Genomic DNA, 14,902 nt, shown 5'->3' on the forward strand with positions numbered 1-14,902 from the left:
TTTATTTTAAATGTCATAAATTCAACATCACTGAGCCCAAAGCAGGCATCATGCATATAAAATTCTTAACTGGGTAGCCTAACCATTTTTGAAACCAACAAAATAAATAATGAACAAATAAAATATAAAACAACATGAAATTAGTGCATCGACAGTCTTATATATTAAGAATATATTAAATATGTTGCCATTATGCCGCCTTAAAATTTTAATTTACCGAATCATCCATTTGTTTTCAGAGGGAACACATAGAACGAATCATCGCACCGCTCCACATTTTGATTGACAGCTGTCTGTCACAACCTACCAGTGACCGTATTTACTCCTTTCAAAAAACGGCTGTTGCATTTGTACTTCTGACGACGCGCTGTAGCCGCATAAAAACTACGCCGCAAAAAGAATAAATAAAATGCTTTCTTAAAAAGGCAAAAGAACGCATGCACGTTTTCTTAATATGATAATTAAAAACCAACAGACTGATGAAAATGCGGGACTTTTTCTCAATATGCGACGTGCGGGACAATGGGTGAAAATTATGGAGGACCCAACCTGCAGAAATTAAAAATGAATAAATACATAAATAAAGATGTAAAGATGTAAAAACAAAACAAAAATAAATGACTATTTATACTTTTATTTTCCTATTTATGTATAATTATATATTTTTCCACATTTATTTATTTTTTCATTTATTTATTTATGCATTTATTTATTTCCACTTTCATTTATTTTCACATATATTATGTAGCCTATATATGTATTTATGTCTACATTTATTTATTTATACATTTATTTATTTATTCATTTATTGCTCTGTATGCTAATGAGGGGGGCGTGTTTTACCTCAGACATAGCAATCGAGCTCAGAGTGGCAGTGCTGAAGCTTTGAGGCCACAGTGACACCTTGTGGTGTGACCAAACAATACGCAAGAGGTTTGTGGATGTGACTTTACAGGTCACGCAGGAAATAAATGACTTAGAGATAGGCAATATGACCAAAATCTTATATCACGGTTTATGTCCTTTAAACCTATAGGTTTACCATAGGCCTTCTCTTTATTCCGGACATGGGACCTTATTGTGTAACCTTATTGTGTAATAAACACAGGGGGAACAGAATCCGACGGCAAATAGTTCAGCTATCGAAATCCGTTCCCCCACCCCAATGATGAGAGATGTTGATGTAGCCTATCGGCTTAAAATACGCTTATTCTATTCTGTGTGTGGATGGAGCTTAAACAGCATCAATTTGATAAATATTAGAACCTCAGTGTGTCAGAAAAATGGGGGGAACAGAATCCGACGGCAAAAAAACCCCCCACAGCTGTCGGAATCCGTTCCCCCACTTATGAGAGGTGTTGATGTAATGGCTTAAAAGATGCTGATTTTATTTTTGTGTGTGGATGGAGCTTAACTTGCATCAGTTTTTATTTTATTTTTTTGCCTTTTATTATGATGGACAGTATAGCATCAAAAAAGTTTGACGAACCGGGACTTGAACTCGGGTCGCCCAAAGCTAAAAAAAAAAGACAGTGTTAGGGAACTGACCACTAGGCAATTGAGGAGAGTAATTTTCCGTAATTTGATCAATCTTAGAACCTTATTGTGTAATAAACACAGGGGGAACAGAATCCGACGGCACATAGTTCAGCTGTCGAAATCCGTTCCCCCACCCCAATGATGAGAGATGTTGATGTATCGGCTTAAAATACGCTTATTCTATTCTGTGTGTGGATGGAGCTTAAACAGCATCAATTTGATAAATATTAGAACCTCAGTGTGTCAGAAAATTGGGGGGAACAGAATCCGACGGCAAAAAACCCCCAGCTGTCGGAATCCGTTCCCCCACTCCCATTATGAGAGGTGTTGATGTAATGGCTTAAAAAATACTGATTTTATTTTTGTGTGTGGATGGAGCTTAACTTGCATCAGTTTTTATATTTTTTTTGCCTTTTATTATGATAGGACAGTAGGCTATAGGCCTAGCATCAAAAAAGTTTGACGAACCGGGACTTGAACTCGGGTCGCCCAAAGCTAAAAAAAAGACATTGTCAGGGAACTGACCACTAGGCTATTGAGGAGAGCAATTTTCCATAATTTGATCAATCTTAGAACCTTATTGTGTAATAAACACAGGGGGAACAGAATCCGACGGCAAATAGTTCAGCTGTCGAAATCCGTTCCCCCACCCCAATGATGAGAGATGTTGATGTATCGGCTTAAAATACGCTTATTCTATTCTGTGTGTGGATGGAGCTTAAACAGCATCAATTTGATAAATATTAGAACCTCAGTGTGTCAGAAAAATGGGGGGAACAGAATCCGACGGCAAAAAACAAACAAAAAAAAAACAGCTGTCGGAATCCGTTCCCCCACTCCCATTATGAGAGGTGTTGATGTAATGGCTTAAAAAATGCTGATTTTATTTTTGTGTGTGGATGGAGCTTAACTTGCATCAGTTTTTATTTTATTTTTTTGCCTTTTATTATGATAGGACAGTATAGCATCAAAAAAGTTTGACGAACCGGGACTTGAACTCGGGTCGCCCAAAGCTAAAAAAAGACATTGTCAGGGAACTGACCACTAGGCTATTGAGGAGAGTAATTTTCCATAATTTGATCAATCTTAGAACCTTATTGTGTAATAAACACAGGGGGAACAGAATCCGACGGCAAATAGTTCAGCTGTCGAAATCCGTTCCCCCACCCCAATGATGAGAGATGTTGATGTATCGGCTTAAAATACGCTTATTCTATTCTGTGTGTGGATGGAGCTTAAACAGCATCAATTTGATAAATATTAGAACCTCAGTGTGTCAGAAAAATGGGGGGAACAGAATCCGACGGCAACAAAAAAAAAAAAAACACAGCTGTTGGAATTCGTTCCCCCACTCCCATTATGAGAGGTGTTGATGTAATGGCTTAAAAAATGCTGATTTTATTTTTGTGTGTGGATGGAGCTTAACTTGCATCAGTTTTTATTTTATTTTTTTGCCTTTTATTATGATAGGACAGTATAGCATCAAAAAAGTTTGACGAACCGGGACTTGAACTCGGGTCGCCCAAAGCTAAAAAAAAGACATTGTCAGGGAACTGACCACTAGGCTATTGAGGAGAGTAATTTTCCATAATTTGATCAATCTTAGAACCTTATTGTGTAATAAACACAGGGGGAACAGAATCCGACGGCAAATAGTTCAGCTGTCGAAATCCGTTCCCCCACCCCAATGATGAGAGATGTTGATGTATCGGCTTAAAATACGCTTATTCTATTCTGTGTGTGGATGGAGCTTAAACAGCATCAATTTGATAAATATTAGAACCTCAGTGTGTCAGAAAAATGGGGGGAACAGAATCCGACGGCAAAAAAAAAAAAAAAAACACAGCTGTCGGAATCCGTTCCCCCACTCCCATTATGAGAGGTGTTGATGTAATGGCTTAAAAAATGCTGATTTTATTTTTGTGTGTGGATGGAGCTTAACTTGCATCAGTTTTTATTTTATTTTTTTGCCTTTTATTATGATAGGACAGTATAGCATCAAAAAAGTTTGACGAACCGGGACTTGAACTCTGGTCGCCCAAAGCTAAAAAAAAGACATTGTCAGGGAACTGACCACTAGGCTATTGAGGAGAGTAATTTTCCATAATTTGATCAATCTTAGAACCTTATTGTGTAATAAACACAGGGGGAACAGAATCCGACGGCAAATAGTTCAGCTGTCGAAATCCGTTCCCCCACCCCAATGATGAGAGATGTTGATGTATCGGCTTAAAATACGCTTATTCTATTCTGTGTGTGGATGGAGCTTAAACATCATCAATTTGATAAATATTAGAACCTCAGTGTGTCAGAAAAATGGGGGGAACAGAATCCGACGGCAAAAAAAAAACCCAGCTGTCGGAATCCGTTCCCCCACTCCCATTATGAGAGGTGTTGATGTAATGGCTTAAAAATGCTGATTTTATTTTTGTGTGTGGATGGAGCTTAACTTGCATCAGTTTTTATTTTACTTTTTTGCCTTTTATTATGATAGGACAGTATAGCATCAAAAAAGTTTGACGAACCGGGACTTGAACTCGGGTCGCCCAAAGCTAAAAAAAAGACATTGTCAGGGAACTGACCACTAAGCTATTGAGGAGAGTAATTTTCCATAATTTGATCAATCTTAGAACCTTATTGTGTAATAAACACAGGGGGAACAGAATCCGACGGCAAATAGTACAGCTGTCGAAATCCGTTCCCCCACCCCAATGATGAGAGATGTTGATGTATCGGCTTAAAATACGCTTATTCTATTCTGTGTGTGGATGGAGCTTAAACAGCATCAATTTGATAAATATTAGAACCTCAGTGTGTCAGAAAAATGGGGGGAACAGAATCCGACGGCAAAAAACAACAACAATAGCTGTCGGAATCCGTTCCCCCACTCCCATTATGAGAGGTGTTGATGTAATGGCTTAAAAAATGCTGATTTTATTTTTGTGTGTGGATGGAGCTTAACTTGCATCAGTTTTTATTTTATTTTTTTGCCTTTTATTATGATAGGACAGTATAGCATCAAAAAAGTTTGACGAACCGGGACTTGAACTCGGGTAGCCCAAAGCTAAAAAAAAGACATTGTCAGGGAACTGACCACTAGGCTATTGAGGAGAGTAATTTCTCATAATTTGATCAATCTTAGAACCTTATTGTGTAATAAACACAGGGGGAACAGAATCCGACGGCAAATAGTTCAGCTGTCGAAATCCGTTCCCCCACCCCAATGATGAGAGATGTTGATGTATCGGCTTAAAATACGCTTATTCTATTCTGTGTGTGGATGGAGCTTAAACAGCATCAATTTGATAAATATTAGAACCTCAGTGTGTCAGAAAAATGGGGGGAACAGAATCCGACGGCAAAAAAACAACAACAACAGCTGTCGGAATCCGTTCCCCCACTCCCATTATGAGAGGTGTTGATGTAATGGCTTAAAAATGCTGATTTTATTTTTGTGTGTGGATGGAGCTTAACTTGCATCAGTTTTTATTTTATTTTTTTGCCTTTTATTATGATAGGACAGTACCTATAGCATCAAAAAAGTTTGACGAACCGGGACTTGAACTCGGGTCGCCCAAAGCTAAAAAAAAGACATTGTCAGGGAACTGACCACTAGGCTATTGAGGAGAGTAATTTTTCTTAATTTGATCAATCTTAGAACCTTATTGTGTAATAAACACAGGGGGAACAGAATCCGACGGCAAATAGTTCAGCTGTCGAAATCCGTTCCCCCACCCCAATGATGAGAGATGTTGATGTATCGGCTTAAAATACGCTTATTCTATTCTGTGTGTGGATGGAGCTTAAACAGCATCAATTTGATAAATATTAGAACCTCAGTGTGTCAGAAAAATGGGGGGAACAGAATCCGACGGCAAAAAAAAAAAAAAACACAGCTGTCGGAATCCGTTCCCCCACTCCCATTATGAGAGGTGTTGATGTAATGGCTTAAAAATGCTGATTTTATTTTTGTGTGTGGATGGAGCTTAACTTGCATCAGTTTTTATTTTATTTTTTTGCCTTTTATTATGATAGGACAGTATAGCATCAAAAAAGATTGACGAACCGGGACTTGAACTCGGGTCGCCCAAAGCTAAAAAAAAAGACATTGTCAGGGAACTGACCACTAAGCTATTGAGGAGAGTAATTTTCCATAATTTGATCAATGTTAGAACCTTATTGTGTAATAAACACAGGGGGAACAGAATCCGACGGCAAATAGTACAGCTGTCAAAATCCGTTCCCCCACCCCAATGATGAGAGATGTTGATGTATCGGCTTAAAATACGCTTATTCTATTCTGTGTGTGGATGGAGCTTAAACAGCATCAATTTGATAAATATTAGAACCTCAGTGTGTCAGAAAAATGGGGGGAACAGAATCCGACGGCAAAAAACAAACAAAAAAAAACAGCTGTCGGAATCCGTTCCCCCACTCCCATTATGAGAGGTGTTGATGTAATGGCTTAAAAAATGCTGATTTTATTTTTGTGTGTGGATGGAGCTTAACTTGCATCAGTTTTTTATTTTATTTTTTTGCCTTTTATTATGATAGGACAGTATAGCATCAAAAAAGTTTGACGAACCGGGACTTGAACTCTGGTCGCCCAAAGCTAAAAAAAGATATTGTCAGGGAACTGACCACTAGGCTATTGAGGAGAGTAATTTTCCATAATTTGATCAATCTTAGAACCTTATTGTGTAATAAACACAGGGGGAACAGAATCCGACGGCAAATAGTTCAGCTGTCGAAATCCGTTCCCCCACCCCAATGATGAGAGATGTTGATGTATCGGCTTAAAATACGCTTATTCTATTCTGTGTGTGGATTGAGCTTAAACAGCATCAATTTGATAAATATTAGAACCTCAGTGTGTCAGAAAAATGGGGGGAACAGAATCCGACGGCAAAAAAAAACAAAAAACACAGCTGTCGGAATCCGTTCCCCCACTCCCATTATGAGAGGTGTTGATGTAATGGCTTAAAAAATGTTGATTTTATTTTTGTGTGTGGATGGAGCTTAACTTGCATCAGTTTTTATTTTATTTTTTTGCCTTTTATTATGATAGGACAGTATAGCATCAAAAAAGATTGACGAACCGGGACTTGAACTCGGGTCGCCCAAAGCTAAAAAAAAGACTTTGTCAGAGAACTGACCACTAGGCTATTGAGGAGAGCAATTTTCCATAATTTGATCAATCTTAGAACCTTATTGTGTAATAAACACAGGGGGAACAGAATCCGACGGCAAATAGTTCAGCTGTCGAAATCCGTTCCCCCACCCCAATGATGAGAGATGTTGATGTATCGGCTTAAAATACGCTTATTCTATTCTGTGTGTGGATGGAGCTTAAACAGCATCAATTTGATAAATATTAGAACCTCAGTGTGTCAGAAAAATGGGGGGAACAGAATCCGACGGCAAAAAAACAAAAAAAAACACAGCTGTCGGAATCCGTTCCCCCACTCCCATTATGAGAGGTGTTGATGTAATGGCTTAAAAAATGTTGATTTTATTTTTGTGTGTGGATGGAGCTTAACTTGCATCAGTTTTTATTTTATTTTTTTGCCTTTTATTATGATAGGACAGTATAGCATCAAAAAAGTTTGACGAACCGGGACTTGAACTCGGGTCGCCCAAAGCTAAAAAAAAGACATTGTCAGGGAACTGACCACTAGGCTATTGAGGAGAGCAATTTTCCATAATTTGATCAATCTTAGAACCTTATTGTGTAATAAACACAGGGGGAACAGAATCCGACGGCAAATAGTTCAGCTGTCGAAATCCGTTCCCCCACCCCAATGATGAGAGATGTTGATGTATCGGCTTAAAATACGCTTATTCTATTCTGTGTGTGGATGGAGCTTAAACAGCATCAATTTGATAAATATTAGAACCTCAGTGTGTCAGAAAAATGGGGGGAACAGAATCCGACGGCAAAAAACAACAACAATAGCTGTCGGAATCCGTTCCCCCACTCCCATTATGAGAGGTGTTGATGTAATGGCTTAAAAAATGCTGATTTTATTTTTGTGTGTGGATGGAGCTTAACTTGCATCAGTTTTTATTTTATTTTTTTGCCTTTTATTATGATAGGACAGTAGGGGAGACCGGGGACGGTTGTAACACGGGGTTAGTTGTAACACTACCAATTCCACCAATCAGGAATAAGATAGGAGTTATGTGGCAGTTTCAGTTTCCTCAGGCTTTCTTTACGATCGCACACGGAGGTTTTCAAGTCTGTGTTGCAATCTCTCCTGAAGCTACCGCAGAAAATCACAATTTTAGGTAAAAAAGTAAAAAAAAGTGAAAAACATAACAAAATAATATTTTGTTTAGTACTTCTACCGTTGTAGATAATGTTGTATGAGTTATATCAGGTCAAACTGTAGTTTCTATAGTAAAGAATGGTGTATCAACCTCCTACTAATTTCAAAGCACCATGCTAATACAGCTAGTTAAACAATAGTGACAGTGGCGGGGTAGGTTGTAACACGTGTTTTGAAAGTGACCTTAATTTTTATTGGACCTTTTATGCAAACTCAATTTAATTTGTAAATGATAAATAACATATTTAAAATCAGGTCAAAGTTAAATAAATACCAACACATACACTGCAAAAAAAAAATTTCTTAAATAGTATTTTTGTCTTGTTTCCAGTCCAAATATAAAAAAAATCTTAAATCAAGATGCAGTTTGCCTATCAACTCGCGGTGGAATTTAACATACAGCATCCACAAACCTGGGATGAGAAGAACACAAAATATGCACATACATTCCCCATATTCACACATATTTTATTGATTTAAAATAAAAATGTTGTTAATAAAAACCATTAGTTTTTGTGCATTTTGTCTGTTACAACTTACCCCAGTATGTGTTACAACCTACCCCAGTAGTGGGGTAGGTTGTAACAAAGGACCACCTTGTATTCATGATCATCTCACAAAGTCTTTGATATATTTGAAGAAATGTAAATTGTTGCCATTTGTAGTAGACAAATATGGGTACTTTGCCTAAAAGTTTCAGACGTGTAGCTAAAAAAAAAAGGTTGTTTTAGGTGCTGAAGAAAAAAGTGTTACAACCGTCCCCGGTCTCCCCTACCTATAGCATCAAAAAAGTTTGACGAACCGGGACTTGAACTCGGATCGCCCAAAGCTAAAATAAAGACATTGTCAGGGAACTGACCACTAGGCTATTGAGGAGAGCAATTTTCCATAATTTGATCAATCTTAGAACCTTATTGTGTAATAAACACAGGGGGAACAGAATCCGACGGCAAATAGTTCAGCTGTCGAAATCCGTTCCCCCACCCCAATGATGAGAGATGTTGATGTATCGGCTTAAAATACGCTTATTCTATTCTGTGTGTGGATGGAGCTTAAACAGCATCAATTTGATAAATATTAGAACCTCAGTGTGTCAGAAAAATGGGGGGAACAGAATCCGACGGCAAAAAAAAAAAAAAAAAAAACAGCTGTCGGAATCCGTTCCCCCACTCCCATTATGAGAGGTGTTGATGTAATGGCTTAAAAAATGCTGATTTTATTTTTGTGTGTGGATGGAGCTTAACTTGCATCAGTTTTTATTTTATTTTTTTGCCTTTTATTATGATAGGACAGTATAGCATCAAAAAAGTTTGACGAACCGGGACTTGAACTCTGGTCGCCCAAAGCTAAAAAAAAGACATTGTCAGGGAACTGACCACTAGGCTATTGAGGAGAGTAATTTTCCATAATTTGATCAATCTTAGAACCTTATTGTGTAATAAACACAGGGGGAACAGAATCCGACGGCAAATAGTTCAGCTGTCGAAATCCGTTCCCCCACCCCAATGATGAGAGATGTTGATGTATCGGCTTAAAATACGCTTATTCTATTCTGTGTGTGGATGGAGCTTAAACAGCATCAATTTGATAAATATTAGAACCTCAGTGTGTCAGAAAAATGGGGGGAACAGAATCCGACGGCAAAAAAAAAAAACCCAGCTGTCGGAATCCGTTCCCCCACTCCCATTATGAGAGGTGTTGATGTAATGGCTTAAAAATGCTGATTTTATTTTTGTGTGTGGATGGAGCTTAACTTGCATCAGTTTTTATTTTACTTTTTTGCCTTTTATTATGATAGGACAGTATAGCATCAAAAAAGTTTGACGAACCGGGACTTGAACTCGGGTAGCCCAAAGCTAAAAAAAAGACATTGTCAGGGAACTGACCACTAGGCTATTGAGGAGAGTAATTTCTCATAATTTGATCAATCTTAGAACCTTATTGTGTAATAAACACAGGGGGAACAGAATCCGACGGCAAATAGTTCAGCTGTCGAAATCCGTTCCCCCACCCCAATGATGAGAGATGTTGATGTATCGGCTTAAAATACGCTTATTCTATTCTGTGTGTGGATGGAGCTTAAACAGCATCAATTTGATAAATATTAGAACCTCAGTGTGTCAGAAAAATGGGGGGAACAGAATCCGACGGCAAAAAAACAACAACAACAGCTGTCGGAATCCGTTCCCCCACTCCCATTATGAGAGGTGTTGATGTAATGGCTTAAAAATGCTGATTTTATTTTTGTGTGTGGATGGAGCTTAACTTGCATCAGTTTTTATTTTATTTTTTTGCCTTTTATTATGATAGGACAGTACCTATAGCATCAAAAAAGTTTGACGAACCGGGACTTGAACTCGGGTCGCCCAAAGCTAAAAAAAAGACATTGTCAGGGAACTGACCACTAGGCTATTGAGGAGAGTAATTTTTCTTAATTTGATCAATCTTAGAACCTTATTGTGTAATAAACACAGGGGGAACAGAATCCGACGGCAAATAGTTCAGCTGTCGAAATCCGTTCCCCCACCCCAATGATGAGAGATGTTGATGTATCGGCTTAAAATACGCTTATTCTATTCTGTGTGTGGATGGAGCTTAAACAGCATCAATTTGATAAATATTAGAACCTCAGTGTGTCAGAAAAATGGGGGGAACAGAATCCGACGGCAAAAAAAAAAAAAAACACAGCTGTCGGAATCCGTTCCCCCACTCCCATTGAGAGGTGTTGATGTAATGGCTTAAAAATGCTGATTTTATTTTTGTGTGTGGATGGAGCTTAACTTGCATCAGTTTTTATTTTATTTTTTTGCCTTTTATTATGATAGGACAGTACCTATAGCATCAAAAAAGTTTGACGAACCGGGACTTGAACTCGGGTCGCCCAAAGCTAAAAAAAGACATTGTTAGGGAACTGACCACTAGGCTATTGAGGAGAGTAATTTTCCAAAATTTGATCAATCTTAGAACCTTATTGTGTAATAAACACAGGGGGAACAGAATCCGACGGCAAATAGTTCAGCTGTCGAAATCCGTTCCCCCACCCCAATGATGAGAGATGTTGATGTATCGGCTTAAAATACGCTTATTCTATTCTGTGTGTGGATGGAGCTTAAACAGCATCAATTTGATAAATATTAGAACCTCAGTGTGTCAGAAAAATGGGGGGAACAGAATCCGACGGCAAAAAAAACAAAAAAAAACACAGCTGTCGGAATCCGTTCCCCCACTCCCATTATGAGAGGTGTTGATGTAATGGCTTAAAAAATGCTGATTTTATTTTTGTGTGTGGATGGAGCTTAACTTGCATCAGTTTTTATTTTATTTTTTTGCCTTTTATTATGATAGGACAGTATAGCATCAAAAAAGTTTGACGAACCGGGACTTGAACTCGGGTCGCCCAAAGCTAAAAAAAAGACATTGTCAGGGAACTGACCACTAGGCTATTGAGGAGAGTAATTTTCTGTAATTTGATCAATCTTAGAACCTTATTGTGTAATAAACACAGGGGGAACAGAATCCGACGGCAAATAGTTCAGCTGTCGAAATCCGTTCCCCCACCCCAATGATGAGAGATGTTGATGTATCGGCTTAAAATACGCTTATTCTATTCTGTGTGTGGATGGAGCTTAAACAGCATCAATTTGATAAATATTAGAACCTCAGTGTGTCAGAAAAATGGGGGGAACAGAATCCGACGGCAAAAAAAACAACAACAGCTGTCGGAATCCGTTCCCCCACTCCCATTATGAGAGGTGTTGATGTAATGGCTTAAAAATGCTGATTTTATTTTTGTGTGTGGATGGAGCTTAACTTGCATCAGTTTTTATTTTATTTTTTTGCCTTTTATTATGATCGGACAGTATAGCATCAAAAAAGTTTGACGAACCGGGACTTGAACTCGGGTCGCCCAAAGCTAAAAAAAAGACATTGTCAGGGAACTGACCACTAGGCTATTGAGGAGAGCAATTTTCCATAATTTGATCAATCTTAGAACCTTATTGTGTAATAAACACAGGGGGAACAGAATCCGACGGCAAATAGTTCAGCTGTCGAAATCCGTTCCCCCACCCCAATGATGAGAGATGTTGATGTATCGGCTTAAAATACGCTTATTCTATTCTGTGTGTGGATGGAGCTTAAACAGCATCAATTTGATAAATATTAGAACCTCAGTGTGTCAGAAAAATGGGGGGAACAGAATCCGACGGCAAATAGTTCAGCTGTCGAAATCCGTTCCCCCACCCCAATGATGAGAGATGTTGATGTATCGGCTTAAAATACGCTTATTCTATTCTGTGTGTGGATGGAGCTTAAACAGCATCAATTTGATAAATATTAGAACCTCAGTGTGTCAGAAAAATGGGGGGAACAGAATCCGACGGCAAAAAAAAAAAACCCAGCTGTCGGAATCCGTTCCCCCACTCCCATTATGAGAGGTGTTGATGTAATGGCTTAAAAATGCTGATTTTATTTTTGTGTGTGGATGGAGCTTAACTTGCATCAGTTTTTATTTTACTTTTTTGCCTTTTATTATGATAGGACAGTATAGCATCAAAAAAGTTTGACGAACCGGGACTTGAACTCGGGTCGCCCAAAGCTAAAAAAAAGACATTGTCAGGGAACTGACCACTAGGCTATTGAGGAGAGCAATTTTCCATAATTTGATCAATCTTAGAACCTTATTGTGTAATAAACACAGGGGGAACAGAATCCGACGGCAAATAGTACAGCTGTCGAAATCCGTTCCCCCACCCCAATGATGAGAGATGTTGATGTATCGGCTTAAAATACGCTTATTCTATTCTGTGTGTGGATGGAGCTTAAACAGCATCAATTTGATAAATATTAGAACCTCAGTGTGTCAGAAAAATGGGGGGAACAGAATCCGACGGCAAAAAACAACAACAATAGCTGTCGGAATCCGTTCCCCCACTCCCATTATGAGAGGTGTTGATGTAATGGCTTAAAAAATGCTGATTTTATTTTTGTGTGTGGATGGAGCTTAACTTGCATCAGTTTTTATTTTATTTTTTTGCCTTTTATTATGATAGGACAGTACCTATAGCATCAAAAAAGTTTGACGAACCGGGACTTGAACTCGGATCGCCCAAAGCTAAAATAAAGACATTGTCAGGGAACTGACCACTAGGCTATTGAGGAGAGCAATTTTCCATAATTTGATCAATCTTAGAACCTTATTGTGTAATAAACACAGGGGGAACAGAATCCGACGGCAAATAGTTCAGCTGTCGAAATCCGTTCCCCCACCCCAATGATGAGAGATGTTGATGTATCGGCTTAAAATACGCTTATTCTATTCTGTGTGTGGATGGAGCTTAAACAGCATCAATTTGATAAATATTAGAACCTCAGTGTGTCAGAAAAATGGGGGGAACAGAATCCGACGGCAAAAAACAAACAAAAAAAAACAGCTGTCGGAATCCGTTCCCCCACTCCCATTATGAGAGGTGTTGATGTAATGGCTTAAAAAATGCTGATTTTATTTTTGTGTGTGGATGGAGCTTAACTTGCATCAGTTTTTATTTTATTTTTTTGCCTTTTATTATGATAGGACAGTATAGCATCAAAAAAGTTTGACGAACCGGGACTTGAACTCTGGTCGCCCAAAGCTAAAAAAAAGACATTGTCAGGGAACTGACCACTAGGCTATTGAGGAGAGTAATTTTCCATAATTTGATCAATCTTAGAACCTTATTGTGTAATAAACACAGGGGGAACAGAATCCGACGGCAAATAGTTCAGCTGTCGAAATCCGTTTCCCCACCCCAATGATGAGAGATGTTGATGTATCGGCTTAAAATACGCTTATTCTATTCTGTGTGTGGATGGAGCTTAAACAGCATCAATTTGATAAATATTAGAACCTCAGTGTGTCAGAAAAATGGGGGGAACAGAATCCGACGGCAAAAAAAAAAACCCAGCTGTCGGAATCCGTTCCCCCACTCCCATTATGAGAGGTGTTGATGTAATGGCTTAAAAATGCTGATTTTATTTTTGTGTGTGGATGGAGCTTAACTTGCATCAGTTTTTATTTTACTTTTTTGCCTTTTATTATGATAGGACAGTATAGCATCAAAAAAGTTTGACGAACCGGGACTTGAACTCGGGTCGCCCAAAGCTAAAAAAAAGACATTGTCAGGGAACTGACCACTAAGCTATTGAGGAGAGTAATTTTCCATAATTTGATCAATCTTAGAACCTTATTGTGTAATAAACACAGGGGGAACAGAATCCGACGGCAAATAGTACAGCTGTCGAAATCCGTTCCCCCACCCCAATGATGAGAGATGTTGATGTATCGGCTTAAAATACGCTTATTCTATTCTGTGTGTGGATGGAGCTTAAACAGCATCAATTTGATAAATATTAGAACCTCAGTGTGTCAGAAAAATGGGGGGAACAGAATCCGACGGCAAAAAACAACAACAATAGCTGTCGGAATCCGTTCCCCCACTCCCATTATGAGAGGTGTTGATGTAATGGCTTAAAAAATGCTGATTTTATTTTTGTGTGTGGATGGAGCTTAACTTGCATCAGTTTTTATTTTATTTTTTTGCCTTTTATTATGATAGGACAGTATAGCATCAAAAAAGTTTGACGAACCGGGACTTGAACTCGGGTAGCCCAAAGCTAAAAAAAAGACATTGTCAGGGAACTGACCACTAGGCTATTGAGGAGAGTAATTTCTCATATTTGATCAATCTTAGAACCTTATTGTGTAATAAACACAGGGGGAACAGAATCCGACGGCAAATAGTTCAGCTGTCGAAATCCGTTCCCCCACCCCAATGATGAGAGATGTTGATGTATCGGCTTAAAATACGCTTATTCTATTCTGTGTGTGGATGGAGCTTAAACAGCATCAATTTGATAAATATTAGAACCTCAGTGTGTCAGAAAAATGGGGGGAACAGAATCCGACGGCAAAAAAACAACAACAACAGCTGTCGGAATCCGTTCCCCCACTCCCATTATGAGAGGTGTTGATGTAATGGCTTAAAAATGCTGATTTT

Source organism: Squalius cephalus (assembly GCF_949319135.1).
Source record: "Squalius cephalus genome assembly, chromosome: 2".
NCBI classification, from domain to species: Eukaryota; Metazoa; Chordata; class Actinopteri; order Cypriniformes; family Leuciscidae; genus Squalius; species Squalius cephalus.